This window comes from Humulus lupulus, chromosome 2 (genome assembly GCF_963169125.1).
Source record: "Humulus lupulus chromosome 2, drHumLupu1.1, whole genome shotgun sequence".
NCBI classification, from domain to species: Eukaryota; Viridiplantae; Streptophyta; class Magnoliopsida; order Rosales; family Cannabaceae; genus Humulus; species Humulus lupulus.
The window spans coordinates 159,393,642-159,415,625 of NC_084794.1; the positions used below are offsets into that span (position 1 = coordinate 159,393,642).

The window sequence follows — 21,984 nt, forward strand, 5'->3', positions numbered from 1 at the left end:
CATGGCGACCTTTCCTTCTTCCGAATCGGCCCGCACGGCTCTAAAATAGTGTTCCATGTCGAAGAGGAATCTCCAAGTCCTTTGCGTCTCTGGCCCCGTTATAGGGCCTCGGCTCAGGTACTTTAACTCGGCCATATTCCATACCTATCGGCCCTGTTGCAGGGGCATTCCCAACCGCCCGCATGGTTAGGTTTACCTTGGCAGTTAGTTCGGCCATTTCTTCTCTGAGCACAACAACTGCGTCCCTGCAGTCTTTCGTAGTTTCATTTATGGAAACTTCTTGTTCCTTCGGCATGCGCTCCACTGTCGCGATGCGCTCTTCCCACCGAGGGGAAACAGGAGTACTTGTTGAAGTGTTTCTTTTCTCCAACACGATTATTCTGGATAGGAGAACATCATTTTCCTTTTCTAGCGCAGCTATGTGATTGTTTGCATCAGACGATCCAGAGTTATGACTTGCAGAGGAAAGATCCCTGACCCTTTCGTCCAGGCCATCTAATTCCCCCACACGCTTCTCAAATGCTTCGATCCTCTGAGTGTTGCTCACCATTAGTGTGTTTTGCCAAGCTCTTTCTAACTTGGCTCTGATACCAACTGTCACGGGCCGACTATTTGGGTACTCCAACTAGACGAAACATGCAGCACTTGCAGACTCTTCAAGCTAACAAGTCAGCCTACAACACACACCTACAGGCAAACAAACCCAGTGGTTAGCCACATACACATCTCGGACATGCAGCGGGCAATAACGAAGTATTAGCAAGCACAAAGCAAGGCATTCCTAGGAACGTCCACACAACACAAAGCACATAACAAGGAAAGTGGCACGTAATGGCCCAACGAAGATAACAAACAAGTAACACATATGCAACAAGGAAGCACACAGGGGCAAGTATGGATAAATATTGTTTTATTAATATATAGCCTTGATAGGGCAAGGGAGTACACAACTTTGGCCCCTATCTGCTGATGGCCAAGGTGCTTCCCTAAGTCACCAGGTCACCTCCCCCCTAAGGAGCTTTCTAGGGAAATAAGGTCTTCCCAGGAACATATATGATTTTTGTCTCGGAGACATATGCATAATTACAAAACTGCCACTACCCTATCCCATGAGGTTGCATGGTGCAAGACTTGAATAATGATCAAGCACCAAGGCATGATCACTTACAAAATGGCCCCATGTGGGTGTGCCAAAGGGGCAGCATGCCACACCCCGCGCGCGCCTTGTGAGCGCACCCCAGCCCCGCGCGCGCGCCACCAGCAGCCAGAGCACACTCGGGTGAACAGTACCCGATACGGTACTGTTCATCCAGAATTTTTTTAAAATTTTAATTTTTTTTTTTAAAATAAAGAAAAATAAAATTGTGGAAATTTATTATTTATAATCAAAGCCAAAAATGTCAGATTTGTTATGTATTTGTAGAGTCCAAGAACTTTACTTAGCTATTTGTTTAGTAGTATTATAGTATGTTTAGTGTTATCTTTGTTACTATGGATTTTTGGTTCAGACCGGGAATTATTTGGACACTCATAGTAATACTTATAGATTTTCTAAGTTTAACCTATAGTTTAAGAATATTAAGTATAACCTATGGTTTGATTAATGTGACTGATATTAAGGATTATATTATTATATTATAAGGTTTAGACATCAACCAATAGGATTTTAAGCACATGTTTTGAATGGTAATTAAGGATTAAGTATTTTTGAGGATTAAATTAAATAAGGGTAAAGTTTCAATGTTATAGGGTCAGTCAGCTTTGAGTACGTTGAGGGCTTAGTCAAGGCTGTTTACTCCATTCAAACTTAGCTAAAAATGTGTAAATTCGTGTTTAAATATTCAGCGTATGCCGATATATCGCAGCTATAGGGGGCGATATATCGCAGCACGTAGATACGGAAAACACGAATCGATGCACGGTCGCCTCGGGAACAAAGGTCCAGGCGATATATCGCCTCCACCAGCATGTTTTCAAATATATTTGAATTCTTTTCCCTTCAGCCATTCAAACTCCTTCAACAGTCCAGCATCTTCTGAACGAGTCTTCAGCCTCTGCTGAACGATTATTCAAATGATTTTCACCTAAAAAGCCATTATTTTTATTCAAGTAAAATCAAGATATTTTCATTCCCAAACTCTATAAATAGGACCTAGTACCCAGCCATTATTCACCATTTGCTCTAAGTTCAGAAGCTGCTAGTGTTAAGTGAGTGTGAGAGTGTAAACACTTGGTTTGGGGAAAAACTATAAGCTTAAATAAACATCATAAGCTTATCAAACACTTTGGGAAGTGAGTTCTATAGTATTTCGGTGGAGGTTAGATTGATCTTGCAATCTTTGAGGTAAACCCAAAACTCTAGTTCCTTTCTGTATTTTATGTTATTTCCTTTCTCGAAATCTTCTACTCAGTCCCCTAACCTTATTCTTATTTTGGTTAGGGAATCCAAGCTCTTAAGCATATAAGTCGGTAAGTATGTTTTTTTTATGGTTTAGTCTTTCCATCTCTTTCATTTCATCTCCTTTCTTAGACTCACTCTTTCTTATGGTTTTAGGAGTGTTCCAAAAGTCCCAACTCAGTCCATAATCCCGGTAACTTTGGTAAGGAAAATAGGCTAGAATCTATATGTTTATGATTATGCTATTTTATGTGTTATGTTTTCATATGTTATATGTTATTGATGTGTATGTTGTAGGCTTGGGCATATGCCCTATTTGACTAACAAGACCCCAAAAGGATTGTGGGCATAAGCCTATTTAGCTGGTAGGACCCCACTAATCTCATGGGCATAAGCTTGTTTAGTCTATGGGACCCCAAGTAAAAATGGCCATTATAATAAGTGAATTATGTGTTATGATATGTCTTTACGTTATTATGAAATTATGTTTATGTTTATGACTATGTGTTAGATTTTTCCTTGCTGGGCATTAGGCTCACTCCTTTATGTTTATGTGCAGGAAAATAAGTTTTAGAGGCGGTAAGATTCGTGACGCTTGGAGGATGTGTATCGATGGTGAATGGAGTCAAGGGGCCGACCGTTATTCGATTCGAGGATATAGTCTCCTTTTATGTTTTTATGGTTTTTATGTGTATTTTCCGCATTATTATGTAACGTCTTTTATTTTAAATCATCTTTTGTTTTTAAAGACAATGGGATCCCATAATCCTTCTTAGTATTCTGTTTATTTGTAAATAACTCTTATTTTGCAAGTTATTCAATAAATTATGGTATTTTCGTAAAAATGTAAGTTTTATGTATAGTTTCGTTAATGGTCCAAATAGTCTAGATTAGTGGGTCATTACAGTTGGTATCAGAGCAAACAGTTCCTTCGCATGAAGTTCTCCTCGATACACATGCTCAAAGCTCCGAATCGGACCGCCAAGTAAGTGTTTAAGTTACAAGTTACAAGTTACTTTGTTTATGTGTATAGTTAACAACTTTAGTGTTTGTGTTTCAGTTAAGAATGAACGGAGCCTTAACCTACCAAGATATCCGAGCCATTAAGGCCTTAAAAAGAATAAAGGAGCCAAGAAACACCGTAGGAGCCCTAGAAAGGATTACTCGAAGGTTGCTTTTGTTTCACCAAGCGATAGGTGGCCTTCAAGAGGCTAAACAAATAATGTTAAGATCAACGGAACAATATGTATTAGTAATTAGGTTGTTTAAGGATTTTCATTCTGTAATAGCAGCCTTAGAAGAAATATGGGAAGAAATGCGTGAGGAGGATGAATTTCCTTTAGCCATGAGATACTATTTCCTCTTAGTTAGGTTTACCGCGAAATTTGAGTTTCAGTTCACAAATGAGCAAAAGAATAGGATTCTCACCAACCTTCCTGTAGGACGTTTTGATGCTCATGACAATGATGATTATGAACAAATAGATGATGATATGCTAGATGACGGATCGGATGTAGAAGATCCCAATTTTTAGATTAGAAGTTTTTAAATTTTTGTTTTATTTTGATTGTAATAAGTGAAATTGTTTTTCCAAATGAATAAACATGCTATTTGAATATCATGTGTGAGTTTGATTTTTTTTACAATCATAATGAATACTAAATAAAATGAATAATGACTAAGTTCGGTGAGGGTGGATACAAATCAATGAACCTGGTTTCCTTATTGAGAGTTAGGGGGCCTTAGTAGTGGAAACGATTTTACTGATCCCAGCCCTCCCTCAATATGGTTAACTTTGGAACAAAGATCGAGCCTGAGAATTAAGTCATATAGGATTATTAGAAACACACCTAGAAAATAAAGATGACTTGTTTTTCTAAGTATAGAAACCCGCTCTAATAATAAATAAAGACCTATATAATTTTTTTCATAAGAAGTCATAATAAATAGGTCCGAGATATGTTTATTTAGAATAAGTTTTTGCCTTAGAGCTGTAATGACCCACTAATCTAGACTAATTGGACCATTATCGAAACTATACATAAAAACTTACATTTTACGAAAATACCATAACTTATTGAGTAACTTGAAAATAAGAGTTATTTACAAAGAAACAGAATACTAAGAAGGATTTTGGGATCCCATTGTCTTTAAAACAAAATAAGATTTAAAATAAAAGACATTACATAATAATGCGGAAAATACACATAAAAACCATAAAAAAACATAAAAGGAGACTATATCCTCGAATCGAATAACGCTCGGCCCCTTGACTCCATTCATCATCGATACACATCCTCCAAGCGTCACGAATCTTACCGCCTCTAAACTTATTTTCCTGCACATAAACAGAAAGGAGTGAGCCTAATGCCCAGCAAGGAAAACCTAACACATAGTCATATACATAATTTCATAAGAAAACATAAAGACATATCATAACACATAATTCACTTATTATAATGGCCATTATTACTTGGGGTCCCATAGACTAAACAAGCTTATGCCCATGAGATTAGTGGGGTCCTACCAGCTAAATAGGCTTATGCCCACAATCCTTTTGGGGTCTTGTTAGTCAAATAGGCATATGCCCAAGCCTACAACATACACATCAATAACATATAACATATGAAAACATAACACATAAAATAGCATAATCATAAACATGTAGATTCTAGCCTATTTTCCTTACCAAAGTTACCGAGATTATGGACTGAGTTGGGATTGTTGGAACACTCCTAAAACCATAAAAAAAGTAAGTCTAAAGAAAGGAGATGAAATGAAAGAGATGAAAAGACTAAACCATAGAAAACATACTTACCAACTTATATGCTTAAAAGCTTGGATTCCCTAACCAAAATAAGAATAAGGTTAGGGGACTGAGTAGAAGGTTTTGAGAAAGGAAATAACATAAAAATACAGAAAAGAACTAGAGTTTTGGGTTTACCTCAAAGATTGCAAGATCAATCTAACATCCACCGAAATACTATAGCACTCACTTACTTCCCAAAGTGTTTGATAAGCTTATGATGTTTAAGCTTATAGTTTTTCCCCAAACCAAGTGTTTACACTCTCACACTCACTTAACACTAGCAGCCTCTGAACTTAGAGCAAATGGTGAATAATGGCTGGGTACTAGGTCCTATTTATAGAGTTTGGGAATGAAAATATCTTGATTTTACTTGAATAAAAATAATGGCTTTTTAAGTGAAAATCATTTGAATAATCGTTCAGCAGAGGCTGAAGACTCGTTCAGAAGATGCTGGACTGTTGAAGGAGTTTGAATGGCTGAAGGGAAAAGAATTCAAATGTATTTGAATTCATGCTGGTGGAGGCGATATATCGCCCCCTATAGGCGATATATCGCCTGGACCTTTGTTCCCGAGGCGACCGTGCATCGATTCGTGTTTTCCGTATCTACGTGCTGCGACATATCGCCCCCTATAGCTGCGATATATCGGCATACGCAGAATATTTAAACACGAATTTACACATTTTTAGCTGAGTTTGAATGGATTAAACAGCCTTGACTAAGCCCTCAACGTGCTCAAAGCTGCTGACTGACCCTATACATTCAAACTTTTACCCTTATTTAATTTAATCCTCAAAAATACTTAATCCTTAATTACCATTCAAAACATGTGCTTAAAATCCTATTGGTTGATGTCTAAACCTTATAATATAATAATAAAATCCTTAATATCAGACACATTAATCAAACCTTAGGTTATACTTAATATTCTTAAACTATAGGTTAAACTTAGAAAATCTATAAGTACTACTATGAGTGTCCAAATAACTCCCGGTCTGAACCAAAAATCCAAAGTAACAATGATAACACTAAACATACTATAATACTACTAAACAATTAGCTAAGTAAAGTTCTTGGACTTTACAATTCTCCCCTACTAAAAAGAATTTCGTCCTCGAAATTTACTTACCAAATAATTCCGGATACCGACTCTGCATGTCCTCTTCCAACTCCCACGTTGCCTCGCGTTCAGAACTATTGCTCCACAGGACTTTAACTATAGGAAAGCTCTTGGACCGTAACTGCTTCATCCCCCTATCTAGGATGCTAACCGGTCGTTCCTCGTAACTTAAGTCTTTCTGGAGTGCTATGGTATCGTACTTGAGGACGTGAGATGGGTCTGACACATACTTGCGTAACATCGAGATGTGGAAGACGTTGTGACTATCGGCTAGTGCTGGCGGTAGGGCTAGTCTATACGCAACTGGTCCCACTTTGTCCAATATCTCAAAAGGACCTAAGAATCGGGGACTGAGCTTGCCTTTCTTCCCGAACCGCTTGACACCCTTCATAGGAGATATCTTCAGGAAGACTTGATCTCCAACTTGGAACTCCACATCGCGTCTCTTGGTATCTGCATAGCTATTCTGTTGGCTTTGAGCAGCAAGCATACGCTGTCTAATAAGCGTTACTGCTTTTTGAGCTTGCCTAACAGCTTCGGGCCCTAGAAGCTGCCTTTCTCCTACCTCGTCCCAGTGCAACGGTGATCGGCACCTTCTTCCATATAGCAACTCATAAGGTGCCATCTCGATCGTCGACTGGTAGCTATTGTTGTACGAGAACTCGATCAGCGGTAAGTACTTGTTCCACGATCCTCCGAAGTCAAGTACACATGCGCGTAGCATATCCTCTAAAATCTGATTCGTACGCTCTGACTGCCCATCTGTCTGAGGATGGAAAGCTGTACTAAGACTTAACTTAGTACCCATGGCTTGCTGTAAGCTTCTCCAAAATCTTGACGTAAACACTGATCCTCTATCTGATACTATCGTCTTGGGGATTCCATGCAATCGTACAATCTCTTGGATGTAGATGTCTGCATATTGGTCTGCCGTATAAGAAGTCTTAACAGGCAGAAAATGAGCCGACTTGGTTAGTCTATCTATGACTATCCAAGCAGAATCATGCTGCTTATTTGTCTTTGGCAGACCCGTCACGAAGTCCATGGCTATATCGTCCCACTTCCACTCCGGTATGCTAAGCGGTTGCAATAATCCTGCAGGCCGCTGATGCTCCGCCTTCACTTGCTGGCATACCAGACACTTAGATACATATTCCGCTATGTCCTTCTTCATCCCTGGCCACCAATAGACTGCCTTGATGTCATGAGTCATCTTGGTAGACCCTGGATGAACCGAGTATGGGGTGTTGTGCGCTTCTTCTAGGATCGTCTTCTTAATACTTTGATCGTCTGGCACGCATACCCGATCCTTATATCTTAATAAACCTTGACTGGATATTGAGAAATCTGTAGTCTTGCCTTCTCTGACTGCATCCATGTGCGTTGCTAGTGAATCATCATGTCTCTGACCATTCCGTATGTCTACTAGCATATTCGATTGGATAGACAAGTTAGCCAACTTGCCTACAACCACTTCTATTCCGGCACTGATAAGCTCCTGTTGCAGTGGCTTTTCTATTCCGGATAAGGCTGCTAAGTTCCCATAACATTTTCGGCTAAGTGCATCGGCAACTACGTTTGCCTTCCCCGGGTGGTATAGGATTTCGCAGTCGTAATCCTTTACTAATTCCAACCACCGGTGCTGCCTCATGTTAAGCTCCTTCTGAGTAAAGAAGTATTTTAAACTTTTGTGGTCCGTATAAATCTCGCACCGTTCTCCGTAAAGATAATGGCGCCAGATTTTTAACGCAAAGACCACCGCTGCCAACTCCATATCGTGAGTTGGATAGCGTTGTTCATACTCCTTTAACTGACGTGACGCGTAGGCTATCACCTTGTCATTTTGCATCAGTACGCATCCCAATCCTAACTTTGATGCATCACAGTAAACAACGAACTTGTCATTGGGTGTTGGGACACTAAGTACTGGTGTTGAGCAAAGCTTATCCTTAAGCAACTGGAAGCTTTCCTCACACTTATCACTCCAGTTAAACTTTTGTTGCTTCCGGGTCAGGTTGGTGAGTGGAGTGGCTATCTTAGAAAAGCCCTCTACAAACTTTCTATAGTAACCTGCTAGCCCTAAGAAGCTTCTTACTTCCGACGCGTTCTTTGGTCTAGGCCAATCCTTCACGGCCTCTACCTTCGATGGATCTACTGCAACTCCGTCTCTCGATATGATGTGCCCGAGGAACGCCACTTGTGAGAGCCAAAACTCGCATTTCTTGAACTTCGCGTAGAGTTGGTGCTCCTTCAATCGCGTCAAAATCATCCTCAAGTGTTCCTCGTGCTCCACTTCATCCTTGGAGTAAATTAAAATGTCGTCGATGAACACAACGACGAATTTATCCAAGTAGTCCTTGAAGACCCTATTCATTAAGTCCATAAACGCGGCTGGCGCGTTAGTAAGACCAAAAGACATAACCAAGAACTCGTAATGTCCATAACGAGTCCTAAAGGCTGTCTTGGGGATATCTTCTCCCTTTACCTTGAGCTGATGATACCCGGACCGTAGATCGATCTTAGAAAATACAGTCGCGCCTCGGAGTTGATCAAACAAATCATCAATCCGAGGTAGCGGGTATTTGTTCTTAATTGTTACTTTATTCAGCTCTCGGTAGTCTATGCACATGCGCATACTTCCGTCCTTCTTCTTCACGAATAGTACCGGAGCTCCCCACGGTGAATGGCTTGGCCTAATGAAACCCAAGTCTAGGAGTTCTTGTAGCTGCGTCTTTAACTCCTTGAGTTCCGTAGGTGCCATCCGGTATGGTGCCTTAGAGATAGGCTCGGTGCCCGGTACTAATTCTATCGTGAAGTCTATTTCTCTAGTTGGTGGCAATCTTGGCAAGTCATCGGGAAATACTTCTGGAAATTCTTGTATGACTCGAACATCTCCAACTTTGAGTGATGTCTCCTTCTCCACATTCGTGATGTTGGCTAAGAACGCTTGGCATCCTTTCTCCATCATTCTCTGAGCTTTTAGAGATGACACTAGCGGTGTGCGTAGTCCTGAAGCTTGTCCCATGAAGCACAGTTTCTGGCCGTCAGGAGTATCGAATGTCACCTTTTTGCGTCTGCAGTCGATCGTTGCGCCATGCCGTGCTAGCCAATCCATGCCTAGTATGACGTCGAAGTCTTTGATCACCAGCTCTATCAGGTCTCCTTCTAGTTCCTTGTCCTCAATCTTGATTGGTACGCCTCGTACAATTCGTGATGATAGAACTACTTTGCCCGAAGGCAACTCGGTTGCAAACCTAGTTCTAAATCTTTCACTAGGTTTGTCTAGTTTATCTATCATTCCTAACGAAATATACGAATGAGTGGCTCCCGAATCAAATAATACATGACAAAATTTATTGAGGATGGAAACCTGACCTGTGACCACCTTGTTGCTAGCATCCGCCTCTCCTTGGGTTAAAGCAAAAACCCGAGCAGGAACCATCTTTTCGTCCTTCTTTCCTTCCGGCTTTTGCTGAGGACAATCTTTCTTGCGATGCCCCTCTTGACCACAATTGAAACACTCCTTGGTGTTGGCACGGCATTCTCCGGGGTGCTTCTTCTGACATTTGGCACAGGACGGGTATTCCACATAGCCCGACCTATTTCCCCCATTATTTGGTCGTGCCCTTTTATTGTTGTCGGCTTGTTTGTTGTCAGGATGCCTTCTCTTCTGTCCGTTACCGTTGTTGTTGGACTGACTGTTGCTGGACTGATTGTTGTTCCGACTGGCCTGAGGTTGGCTCTGCTGCCTAGGTTCCGGCTTGCTGGCTTCTTCTTTGCTCACGTTGGCTTGCAACCTTTCTACTTCAATTGCCGTATCAAGAACGTCGGCATATGAAGTGTTTCCCAGGTTTGCTAGTTTAACCCCCATCTCGATCTTTGGGCGAAGTCCTCTAACAAACTTGTTCACCCTTAGATAGTCGGTTGGAACCAACTCTGCTGCGAACTTCGCTAAGCAATCGAACTGACGAGCATATTCCGCCACTGTTAAGTTCCCTTGCTTCAGATTGGTGAACTCCTCAACTCTCGTAGCAAGCACTGCTGAATTGTAGTACTTCTTGTGGAAGAGCTCCACAAATCGGGTCCACGTCATGGTGGCAGCATCGTGGGATTGCTGGACCAAGTCCCACCATATCCTGGCATCTTTCTTGAGCAAAGATGAGACGCAGGATATGCGGTCTGCATTACTAAGGTTCATGTGGGCTAGGATCGGCTCCACATTCCTTAGCCATTCTTCTGCTTCAAAGGGGTTCGTAGTCCCTTCGAAGTTCGGAGCGTGCTGCTTGCGGAACCTCTCGTACACTGGCTCCATGTGCTGAACAGGATAAGGAGCGTAGTTCGTCATAGGCCATCCCCCATACGGACCAACTTGTTGGGGTGCTGGGGCCATTGGCTGTGGCTGCGGCTGTGGCGGAGGCTGAGGCTGAGATTGAGCCTGTTGGCGTTGTTGCTGCAGAAGTTCCTCGACTTGCTGTCGTAGTCTGGCAATCTCTGCAGTGTTGTCAGCTGGCTGTGCCGGTGCGTTGCGGCGAGCAGTAACACGTACTCTCCTTCGGCGAACGGTAGGGACCGCATTGGTCGCTGGAACATCGTTGGAAGCGTTCCCGTTGGTGCGAGCAGATCTTCGGAGAGACATCGTAGCAGAGTTCTAACAGTTAAAAGAAACATGTTAGAACTTTTTCCTAATAGGCTCTAAGGCAAAAACTTATTCTAAAACAAACATATCTCGGACCTATTTATTATGACTTTTTATGAAAAAATTATATAGGTCTTTATTTATTATTAGAGTGGGTTTCTATACTTAGAAAAACAAGTCATCTTTATTTTCTAAGTGTGTTTCTAATAATCCTATATGACTTAATTCTCAGGCTCGAAACTTATCTTTGTTCCAAAGTTAACCATATTGAGGGAGGGCTGGGATCAGTAAAATCGTTCCCACTACTAAGGCCCCCTAACTCTCAATAAGGAAACCAGGTTCATTGATTTGTATCCACCCTCACCGAACTCAGTCATTATTCATTTTATTTAGTATTTATTATGATTGTGAAAAAAAATTCAAACTCACACATGATATTCAAATAGCATGTTTATTCATTTGGAAAAAATTCACTTATTACAATCATAACATAAAAGTAAATAAAACAAATAAAAACTACTAATCTAAAAATCGGGATCTTCTACATCCGATCCGTCATCTAACATATCATCATCTATAGCCTCATAGTCATCATTATCATGAGCATCAAAATGCCCTCTAGGAAGGTTTGTGAGAATCCTATTCTTTTGCTCCTTGGTGAATTGAAATTCAAATTTTGCGGTGAACCTAACTAAGAGGAAATAGTATCTCATTGCTAATGGTGATTCATCCTCATCATTCATTTCTTCCCATATTTCTTCTAAGGCTGCTATTACAGGATGGAAATCTTTAAACAACCTAATCACTAATACATATTGTTCTGTTGATCTTAGCATTATTTGTTTAGCCTCTTGAAGGCCACCTATTGCTTGGTGAAACAAAAGCAACCTTCGTGTAATCCTTTCTAAGGCTCCTACGGTGTTTCTTGGCTCCCTTATTCTTTTTAAGGCCTTAATGGCTCGGATATCTTGGTAGGTTAAAGCTCCATTCATTTTTAACTGAAACATAAACACTAAAGTTGTTAGCTATACACATAGACAAAGTAACTTGTAACTTGTAACTTAAACACTTACTTGGCGGTCCGATTCGGAGCTTTGAGCATGTGTATCGAGGAGAACTTCATGCGAAGGAACCGTTTGCTCTGATACCAACTGTAATGACCCACTAATCTAGACTAATTGGACCATTATCGAAACTATACATAAAAACTTACATTTTACGAAAATACCATAACTTATTGAGTAACTTGAAAATAAGAGTTATTTACAAAGAAACAGAATACTAAGAAGGATTTTGGGATCCCATTGTCTTTAAAACAAAATAAGATTTAAAATAAAAGACATTACATAATAATGCGGAAAATACACATAAAAACCATAAAAAAACATAAAAGGAGACTATATCCTCGAATCGAATAACGCTCGGCCCCTTGACTCCATTCATCATCGATACACATCCTCCAAGCGTCACGAATCTTACCGCCTCTAAACTTATTTTCCTGCACATAAACAGAAAGGAGTGAGCCTAATGCCCAGCAAGGAAAACCTAACACATAGTCATATACATAATTTCATAAGAAAACATAAAGACATATCATAACACATAATTCACTTATTATAATGGCCATTATTACTTGGGGTCCCATAGACTAAACAAGCTTATGCCCATGAGATTAGTGGGGTCCTACCAGCTAAATAGGCTTATGCCCACAATCCTTTTGGGGTCTTGTTAGTCAAATAGGCATATGCCCAAGCCTACAACATACACATCAATAACATATAACATATGAAAACATAACACATAAAATAGCATAATCATAAACATGTAGATTCTAGCCTATTTTCCTTACCAAAGTTACCGAGATTATGGACTGAGTTGGGATTGTTGGAACACTCCTAAAACCATAAAAAAAGTAAGTCTAAAGAAAGGAGATGAAATGAAAGAGATGAAAAGACTAAACCATAGAAAACATACTTACCAACTTATATGCTTAAAAGCTTGGATTCCCTAACCAAAATAAGAATAAGGTTAGGGGACTGAGTAGAAGGTTTTGAGAAAGGAAATAACATAAAAATACAGAAAAGAACTAGAGTTTTGGGTTTACCTCAAAGATTGCAAGATCAATCTAACATCCACCGAAATACTATAGCACTCACTTACTTCCCAAAGTGTTTGATAAGCTTATGATGTTTAAGCTTATAGTTTTTCCCCAAACCAAGTGTTTACACTCTCACACTCACTTAACACTAGCAGCCTCTGAACTTAGAGCAAATGGTGAATAATGGCTGGGTACTAGGTCCTATTTATAGAGTTTGGGAATGAAAATATCTTGATTTTACTTGAATAAAAATAATGGCTTTTTAAGTGAAAATCATTTGAATAATCGTTCAGCAGAGGCTGAAGACTCGTTCAGAAGATGCTGGACTGTTGAAGGAGTTTGAATGGCTGAAGGGAAAAGAATTCAAATGTATTTGAATTCATGCTGGTGGAGGCGATATATCGCCCCCTATAGGCGATATATCGCCTGGACCTTTGTTCCCGAGGCGACCGTGCATCGATTCGTGTTTTCCGTATCTACGTGCTGCGACATATCGCCCCCTATAGCTGCGATATATCGGCATACGCAGAATATTTAAACACGAATTTACACATTTTTAGCTGAGTTTGAATGGATTAAACAGCCTTGACTAAGCCCTCAACGTGCTCAAAGCTGCTGACTGACCCTATACATTCAAACTTTTACCCTTATTTAATTTAATCCTCAAAAATACTTAATCCTTAATTACCATTCAAAACATGTGCTTAAAATCCTATTGGTTGATGTCTAAACCTTATAATATAATAATAAAATCCTTAATATCAGACACATTAATCAAACCTTAGGTTATACTTAATATTCTTAAACTATAGGTTAAACTTAGAAAATCTATAAGTACTACTATGAGTGTCCAAATAACTCCCGGTCTGAACCAAAAATCCAAAGTAACAATGATAACACTAAACATACTATAATACTACTAAACAATTAGCTAAGTAAAGTTCTTGGACTTTACAATTCTCCCCTACTAAAAAGAATTTCGTCCTCGAAATTTACTTACCAAATAATTCCGGATACCGACTCTGCATGTCCTCTTCCAACTCCCACGTTGCCTCGCGTTCAGAACTATTGCTCCACAGGACTTTAACTATAGGAAAGCTCTTGGACCGTAACTGCTTCATCCCCCTATCTAGGATGCTAACCGGTCGTTCCTCGTAACTTAAGTCTTTCTGGAGTGCTATGGTATCGTACTTGAGGACGTGAGATGGGTCTGACACATACTTGCGTAACATCGAGATGTGGAAGACGTTGTGACTATCGGCTAGTGCTGGCGGTAGGGCTAGTCTATACGCAACTGGTCCCACTTTGTCCAATATCTCAAAAGGACCTAAGAATCGGGGACTGAGCTTGCCTTTCTTCCCGAACCGCTTGACACCCTTCATAGGAGATATCTTCAGGAAGACTTGATCTCCAACTTGGAACTCCACATCGCGTCTCTTGGTATCTGCATAGCTTTTCTGTTGGCTTTGAGCAGCAAGCATACGCTGTCTAATAAGCGTTACTGCTTTTTGAGCTTGCCTAACAGCTTCGGGCCCTAGAAGCTGCCTTTCTCCTACCTCGTCCCAGTGCAACGGTGATCGGCACCTTCTTCCATATAGCAACTCATAAGGTGCCATCTCGATCGTCGACTGGTAGCTATTGTTGTACGAGAACTCGATCAGCGGTAAGTACTTGTTCCACGATCCTCCGAAGTCAAGTACACATGCGCGTAGCATATCCTCTAAAATCTGATTCGTACGCTCTGACTGCCCATCTGTCTGAGGATGGAAAGCTGTACTAAGACTTAACTTAGTACCCATGGCTTGCTGTAAGCTTCTCCAAAATCTTGACGTAAACACTGATCCTCTATCTGATACTATCGTCTTGGGGATTCCATGCAATCGTACAATCTCTTGGATGTAGATGTCTGCATATTGGTCTGCCGTATAAGAAGTCTTAACAGGCAGAAAATGAGCCGACTTGGTTAGTCTATCTATGACTATCCAAGCAGAATCATGCTGCTTATTTGTCTTTGGCAGACCCGTCACGAAGTCCATGGCTATATCGTCCCACTTCCACTCCGGTATGCTAAGCGGTTGCAATAATCCTGCAGGCCGCTGATGCTCCGCCTTCACTTGCTGGCATACCAGACACTTAGATACATATTCCGCTATGTCCTTCTTCATCCCTGGCCACCAATAGACTGCCTTGATGTCATGAGTCATCTTGGTAGACCCTGGATGAACCGAGTATGGGGTGTTGTGCGCTTCTTCTAGGATCGTCTTCTTAATACTTTGATCGTCTGGCACGCATACCCGATCCTTATATCTTAATAAACCTTGACTGGATATTGAGAAATCTGTAGTCTTGCCTTCTCTGACTGCATCCATGTGCGTTGCTAGTGAATCATCATGTCTCTGACCATTCCGTATGTCTACTAGCATATTCGATTGGATAGACAAGTTAGCCAACTTGCCTACAACCACTTCTATTCCGGCACTGATAAGCTCCTGTTGCAGTGGCTTTTCTATTCCGGATAAGGCTGCTAAGTTCCCATAACATTTTCGGCTAAGTGCATCGGCAACTACGTTTGCCTTCCCCGGGTGGTATAGGATTTCGCAGTCGTAATCCTTTACTAATTCCAACCACCGGTGCTGCCTCATGTTAAGCTCCTTCTGAGTAAAGAAGTATTTTAAACTTTTGTGGTCCGTATAAATCTCGCACCGTTCTCCGTAAAGATAATGGCGCCAGATTTTTAACGCAAAGACCACCGCTGCCAACTCCATATCGTGAGTTGGATAGCGTTGTTCATACTCCTTTAACTGACGTGACGCGTAGGCTATCACCTTGTCATTTTGCATCAGTACGCATCCCAATCCTAACTTTGATGCATCACAGTAAACAACGAACTTGTCATTGGGTGTTGGGACACTAAGTACTGGTGTTGAGCAAAGCTTATCCTTAAGCAACTGGAAGCTTTCCTCACACTTATCACTCCAGTTAAACTTTTGTTGCTTCCGGGTCAGGTTGGTGAGTGGAGTGGCTATCTTAGAAAAGCCCTCTACAAACTTTCTATAGTAACCTGCTAGCCCTAAGAAGCTTCTTACTTCCGACGCGTTCTTTGGTCTAGGCCAATCCTTCACGGCCTCTACCTTCGATGGATCTACTGCAACTCCGTCTCTCGATATGATGTGCCCGAGGAACGCCACTTGTGAGAGCCAAAACTCGCATTTCTTGAACTTCGCGTAGAGTTGGTGCTCCTTCAATCGCGTCAAAATCATCCTCAAGTGTTCCTCGTGCTCCACTTCATCCTTGGAGTAAATTAAAATGTCGTCGATGAACACAACGACGAATTTATCCAAGTAGTCCTTGAAGACCCTATTCATTAAGTCCATAAACGCGGCTGGCGCGTTAGTAAGACCAAAAGACATAACCAAGAACTCGTAATGTCCATAACGAGTCCTAAAGGCTGTCTTGGGGATATCTTCTCCCTTTACCTTGAGCTGATGATACCCGGACCGTAGATCGATCTTAGAAAATACAGTCGCGCCTCGGAGTTGATCAAACAAATCATCAATCCGAGGTAGCGGGTATTTGTTCTTAATTGTTACTTTATTCAGCTCTCGGTAGTCTATGCACATGCGCATACTTCCGTCCTTCTTCTTCACGAATAGTACCGGAGCTCCCCACGGTGAATGGCTTGGCCTAATGAAACCCAAGTCTAGGAGTTCTTGTAGCTGCGTCTTTAACTCCTTGAGTTCCGTAGGTGCCATCCGGTATGGTGCCTTAGAGATAGGCTCGGTGCCCGGTACTAATTCTATCGTGAAGTCTATTTCTCTAGTTGGTGGCAATCTTGGCAAGTCATCGGGAAATACTTCTGGAAATTCTTGTATGACTCGAACATCTCCAACTTTGAGTGATGTCTCCTTCTCCACATTCGTGATGTTGGCTAAGAACGCTTGGCATCCTTTCTCCATCATTCTCTGAGCTTTTAGAGATGACACTAGCGGTGTGCGTAGTCCTGAAGCTTGTCCCATGAAGCACAGTTTCTGGCCGTCAGGAGTATCGAATGTCACCTTTTTGCGTCTGCAGTCGATCGTTGCGCCATGCCGTGCTAGCCAATCCATGCCTAGTATGACGTCGAAGTCTTTGATCACCAGCTCTATCAGGTCTCCTTCTAGTTCCTTGTCCTCAATCTTGATTGGTACGCCTCGTACAATTCGTGATGATAGAACTACTTTGCCCGAAGGCAACTCGGTTGCAAACCTAGTTCTAAATCTTTCACTAGGTTTGTCTAGTTTATCTATCATTCCTAACGAAATATACGAATGAGTGGCTCCCGAATCAAATAATACATGACAAAATTTATTGAGGATGGAAACCTGACCTGTGACCACCTTGTTGCTAGCATCCGCCTCTCCTTGGGTTAAAGCAAAAACCCGAGCAGGAACCATCTTTTCGTCCTTCTTTCCTTCCGGCTTTTGCTGAGGACAATCTTTCTTGCGATGCCCCTCTTGACCACAATTGAAACACTCCTTGGTGTTGGCACGGCATTCTCCGGGGTGCTTCTTCTGACATTTGGCACAGGACGGGTATTCCACATAGCCCGACCTATTTCCCCCATTATTTGGTCGTGCCCTTTTATTGTTGTCGGCTTGTTTGTTGTCAGGATGCCTTCTCTTCTGTCCGTTACCGTTGTTGTTGGACTGACTGTTGCTGGACTGATTGTTGTTCCGACTGGCCTGAGGTTGGCTCTGCTGCCTAGGTTCCGGCTTGCTGGCTTCTTCTTTGCTCACGTTGGCTTGCAACCTTTCTACTTCAATTGCCGTATCAAGAACGTCGGCATATGAAGTGTTTCCCAGGTTTGCTAGTTTAACCCCCATCTCGATCTTTGGGCGAAGTCCTCTAACAAACTTGTTCACCCTTAGATAGTCGGTTGGAACCAACTCTGCTGCGAACTTCGCTAAGCAATCGAACTGACGAGCATATTCCGCCACTGTTAAGTTCCCTTGCTTCAGATTGGTGAACTCCTCAACTCTCGTAGCAAGCACTGCTGAATTGTAGTACTTCTTGTGGAAGAGCTCCACAAATCGGGTCCACGTCATGGTGGCAGCATCGTGGGATTGCTGGACCAAGTCCCACCATATCCTGGCATCTTTCTTGAGCAAAGATGAGACGCAGGATATGCGGTCTGCATTACTAAGGTTCATGTGGGCTAGGATCGGCTCCACATTCCTTAGCCATTCTTCTGCTTCAAAGGGGTTCGTAGTCCCTTCGAAGTTCGGAGCGTGCTGCTTGCGGAACCTCTCGTACACTGGCTCCATGTGCTGAACAGGATAAGGAGCGTAGTTCGTCATAGGCCATCCCCCATACGGACCAACTTGTTGGGGTGCTGGGGCCATTGGCTGTGGCTGCGGCTGTGGCGGAGGCTGAGGCTGAGATTGAGCCTGTTGGCGTTGTTGCTGCAGAAGTTCCTCGACTTGCTGTCGTAGTCTGGCAATCTCTGCAGTGTTGTCAGCTGGCTGTGCCGGTGCGTTGCGGCGAGCAGTAACACGTACTCTCCTTCGGCGAACGGTAGGGACCGCATTGGTCGCTGGAACATCGTTGGAAGCGTTCCCGTTGGTGCGAGCAGATCTTCGGAGAGACATCGTAGCAGAGTTCTAACAGTTAAAAGAAACATGTTAGAACTTTTTCCTAATAGGCTCTAAGGCAAAAACTTATTCTAAAACAAACATATCTCGGACCTATTTATTATGACTTTTTATGAAAAAATTATATAGGTCTTTATTTATTATTAGAGTGGGTTTCTATACTTAGAAAAACAAGTCATCTTTATTTTCTAAGTGTGTTTCTAATAATCCTATATGACTTAATTCTCAGGCTCGAAACTTATCTTTGTTCCAAAGTTAACCATATTGAGGGAGGGCTGGGATCAGTAAAATCGTTCCCACTACTAAGGCCCCCTAACTCTCAATAAGGAAACCAGGTTCATTGATTTGTATCCACCCTCACCGAACTCAGTCATTATTCATTTTATTTAGTATTTATTATGATTGTGAAAAAAAATTCAAACTCACACATGATATTCAAATAGCATGTTTATTCATTTGGAAAAAATTCACTTATTACAATCATAACATAAAAGTAAATAAAACAAATAAAAACTACTAATCTAAAAATCGGGATCTTCTACATCCGATCCGTCATCTAACATATCATCATCTATAGCCTCATAGTCATCATTATCATGAGCATCAAAATGCCCTCTAGGAAGGTTTGTGAGAATCCTATTCTTTTGCTCCTTGGTGAATTGAAATTCAAATTTTGCGGTGAACCTAACTAAGAGGAAATAGTATCTCATTGCTAATGGTGATTCATCCTCATCATTCATTTCTTCCCATATTTCTTCTAAGGCTGCTATTACAGGATGGAAATCTTTAAACAACCTAATCACTAATACATATTGTTCTGTTGATCTTAGCATTATTTGTTTAGCCTCTTGAAGGCCACCTATTGCTTGGTGAAACAAAAGCAACCTTCGTGTAATCCTTTCTAAGGCTCCTACGGTGTTTCTTGGCTCCCTTATTCTTTTTAAGGCCTTAATGGCTCGGATATCTTGGTAGGTTAAAGCTCCATTCATTTTTAACTGAAACATAAACACTAAAGTTGTTAGCTATACACATAGACAAAGTAACTTGTAACTTGTAACTTAAACACTTACTTGGCGGTCCGATTCGGAGCTTTGAGCATGTGTATCGAGGAGAACTTCATGCGAAGGAACCGTTTGCTCTGATACCAACTGTAATGACCCACTAATCTAGACTAATTGGACCATTATCGAAACTATACATAAAAACTTACATTTTACGAAAATACCATAACTTATTGAGTAACTTGAAAATAAGAGTTATTTACAAAGAAACAGAATACTAAGAAGGATTTTGGGATCCCATTGTCTTTAAAACAAAATAAGATTTAAAATAAAAGACATTACATAATAATGCGGAAAATACACATAAAAACCATAAAAAAACATAAAAGGAGACTATATCCTCGAATCGAATAACGCTCGGCCCCTTGACTCCATTCATCATCGATACACATCCTCCAAGCGTCACGAATCTTACCGCCTCTAAACTTATTTTCCTGCACATAAACAGAAAGGAGTGAGCCTAATGCCCAGCAAGGAAAACCTAACACATAGTCATATACATAATTTCATAAGAAAACATAAAGACATATCATAACACATAATTCACTTATTATAATGGCCATTATTACTTGGGGTCCCATAGACTAAACAAGCTTATGCCCATGAGATTAGTGGGGTCCTACCAGCTAAATAGGCTTATGCCCACAATCCTTTTGGGGTCTTGTTAGTCAAATAGGCATATGCCCAAGCCTACAACATACACATCAATAACATATAACATATGAAAACATAACACATAAAATAGCATAATCATAAACATGTAGATTCTAGCCTATTTTCCTTACCAAAGTTACCGAGATTATGGACTGAGTTGGGATTGTTGGAACACTCCTAAAACCATAAAAAAAGTAAGTCTAAAGAAAGGAGATGAAATGAAAGAGATGAAAAGACTAAACCATAGAAAACATACTTACCAACTTATATGCTTAAAAGCTTGGATTCCCTAACCAAAATAAGAATAAGGTTAGGGGACTGAGTAGAAGGTTTTGAGAAAGGAAATAACATAAAAATACAGAAAAGAACTAGAGTTTTGGGTTTACCTCAAAGATTGCAAGATCAATCTAACATCCACCGAAATACTATAGCACTCACTTACTTCCCAAAGTGTTTGATAAGCTTATGATGTTTAAGCTTATAGTTTTTCCCCAAACCAAGTGTTTACACTCTCACACTCACTTAACACTAGCAGCCTCTGAACTTAGAGCAAATGGTGAATAATGGCTGGGTACTAGGTCCTATTTATAGAGTTTGGGAATGAAAATATCTTGATTTTACTTGAATAAAAATAATGGCTTTTTAAGTGAAAATCATTTGAATAATCGTTCAGCAGAGGCTGAAGACTCGTTCAGAAGATGCTGGACTGTTGAAGGAGTTTGAATGGCTGAAGGGAAAAGAATTCAAATGTATTTGAATTCATGCTGGTGGAGGCGATATATCGCCCCCTATAGGCGATATATCGCCTGGACCTTTGTTCCCGAGGCGACCGTGCATCGATTCGTGTTTTCCGTATCTACGTGCTGCGACATATCGCCCCCTATAGCTGCGATATATCGGCATACGCAGAATATTTAAACACGAATTTACACATTTTTAGCTGAGTTTGAATGGATTAAACAGCCTTGACTAAGCCCTCAACGTGCTCAAAGCTGCTGACTGACCCTATACATTCAAACTTTTACCCTTATTTAATTTAATCCTCAAAAATACTTAATCCTTAATTACCATTCAAAACATGTGCTTAAAATCCTATTGGTTGATGTCTAAACCTTATAATATAATAATAAAATCCTTAATATCAGACACATTAATCAAACCTTAGGTTATACTTAATATTCTTAAACTATAGGTTAAACTTAGAAAATCTATAAGTACTACTATGAGTGTCCAAATAACTCCCGGTCTGAACCAAAAATCCAAAGTAACAATGATAACACTAAACATACTATAATACTACTAAACAATTAGCTAAGTAAAGTTCTTGGACTTTACAAGAGCCTATTAGGAAAAGTTCTAACATGTTTCTTTTAACTGTTAGAACTCTGCTACGATGTCTCTCCGAAGATCTGCTCGCACCAACGGGAACGCTTCCAACGATGTTCCAGCGACCAATGCGGTCCCTACCGTTCGCCGAAGGAGAGTGCGTGTTACTGCTCGCCGCAACGCACCGGCACAGCCAGCTGACAACACTGCAGAGATTGCCAGACTGCGACAGCAAGTCGAGGAACTTCTGCA

The 21,984-nt window shown here is 41.0% G+C and overlaps 1 long non-coding RNA gene across 1 annotated transcript; it reads right to left on the reverse strand.

Moving 5' to 3' along the window:
• Window positions 1-4,871: 4,871 nt before the first annotated feature.
• Window positions 4,872-20,378, reverse strand: LOC133816376 (uncharacterized). The gene is made up of 3 exons (XR_009885196.1): window positions 20,234-20,378; window positions 12,509-12,807; window positions 4,872-5,082 (listed from the first exon to the last, which is right to left on the reverse strand). It is a non-coding gene; the product is annotated as an uncharacterized LOC133816376 (long non-coding RNA).
• Window positions 20,379-21,984: the final 1,606 nt, after the last annotated feature.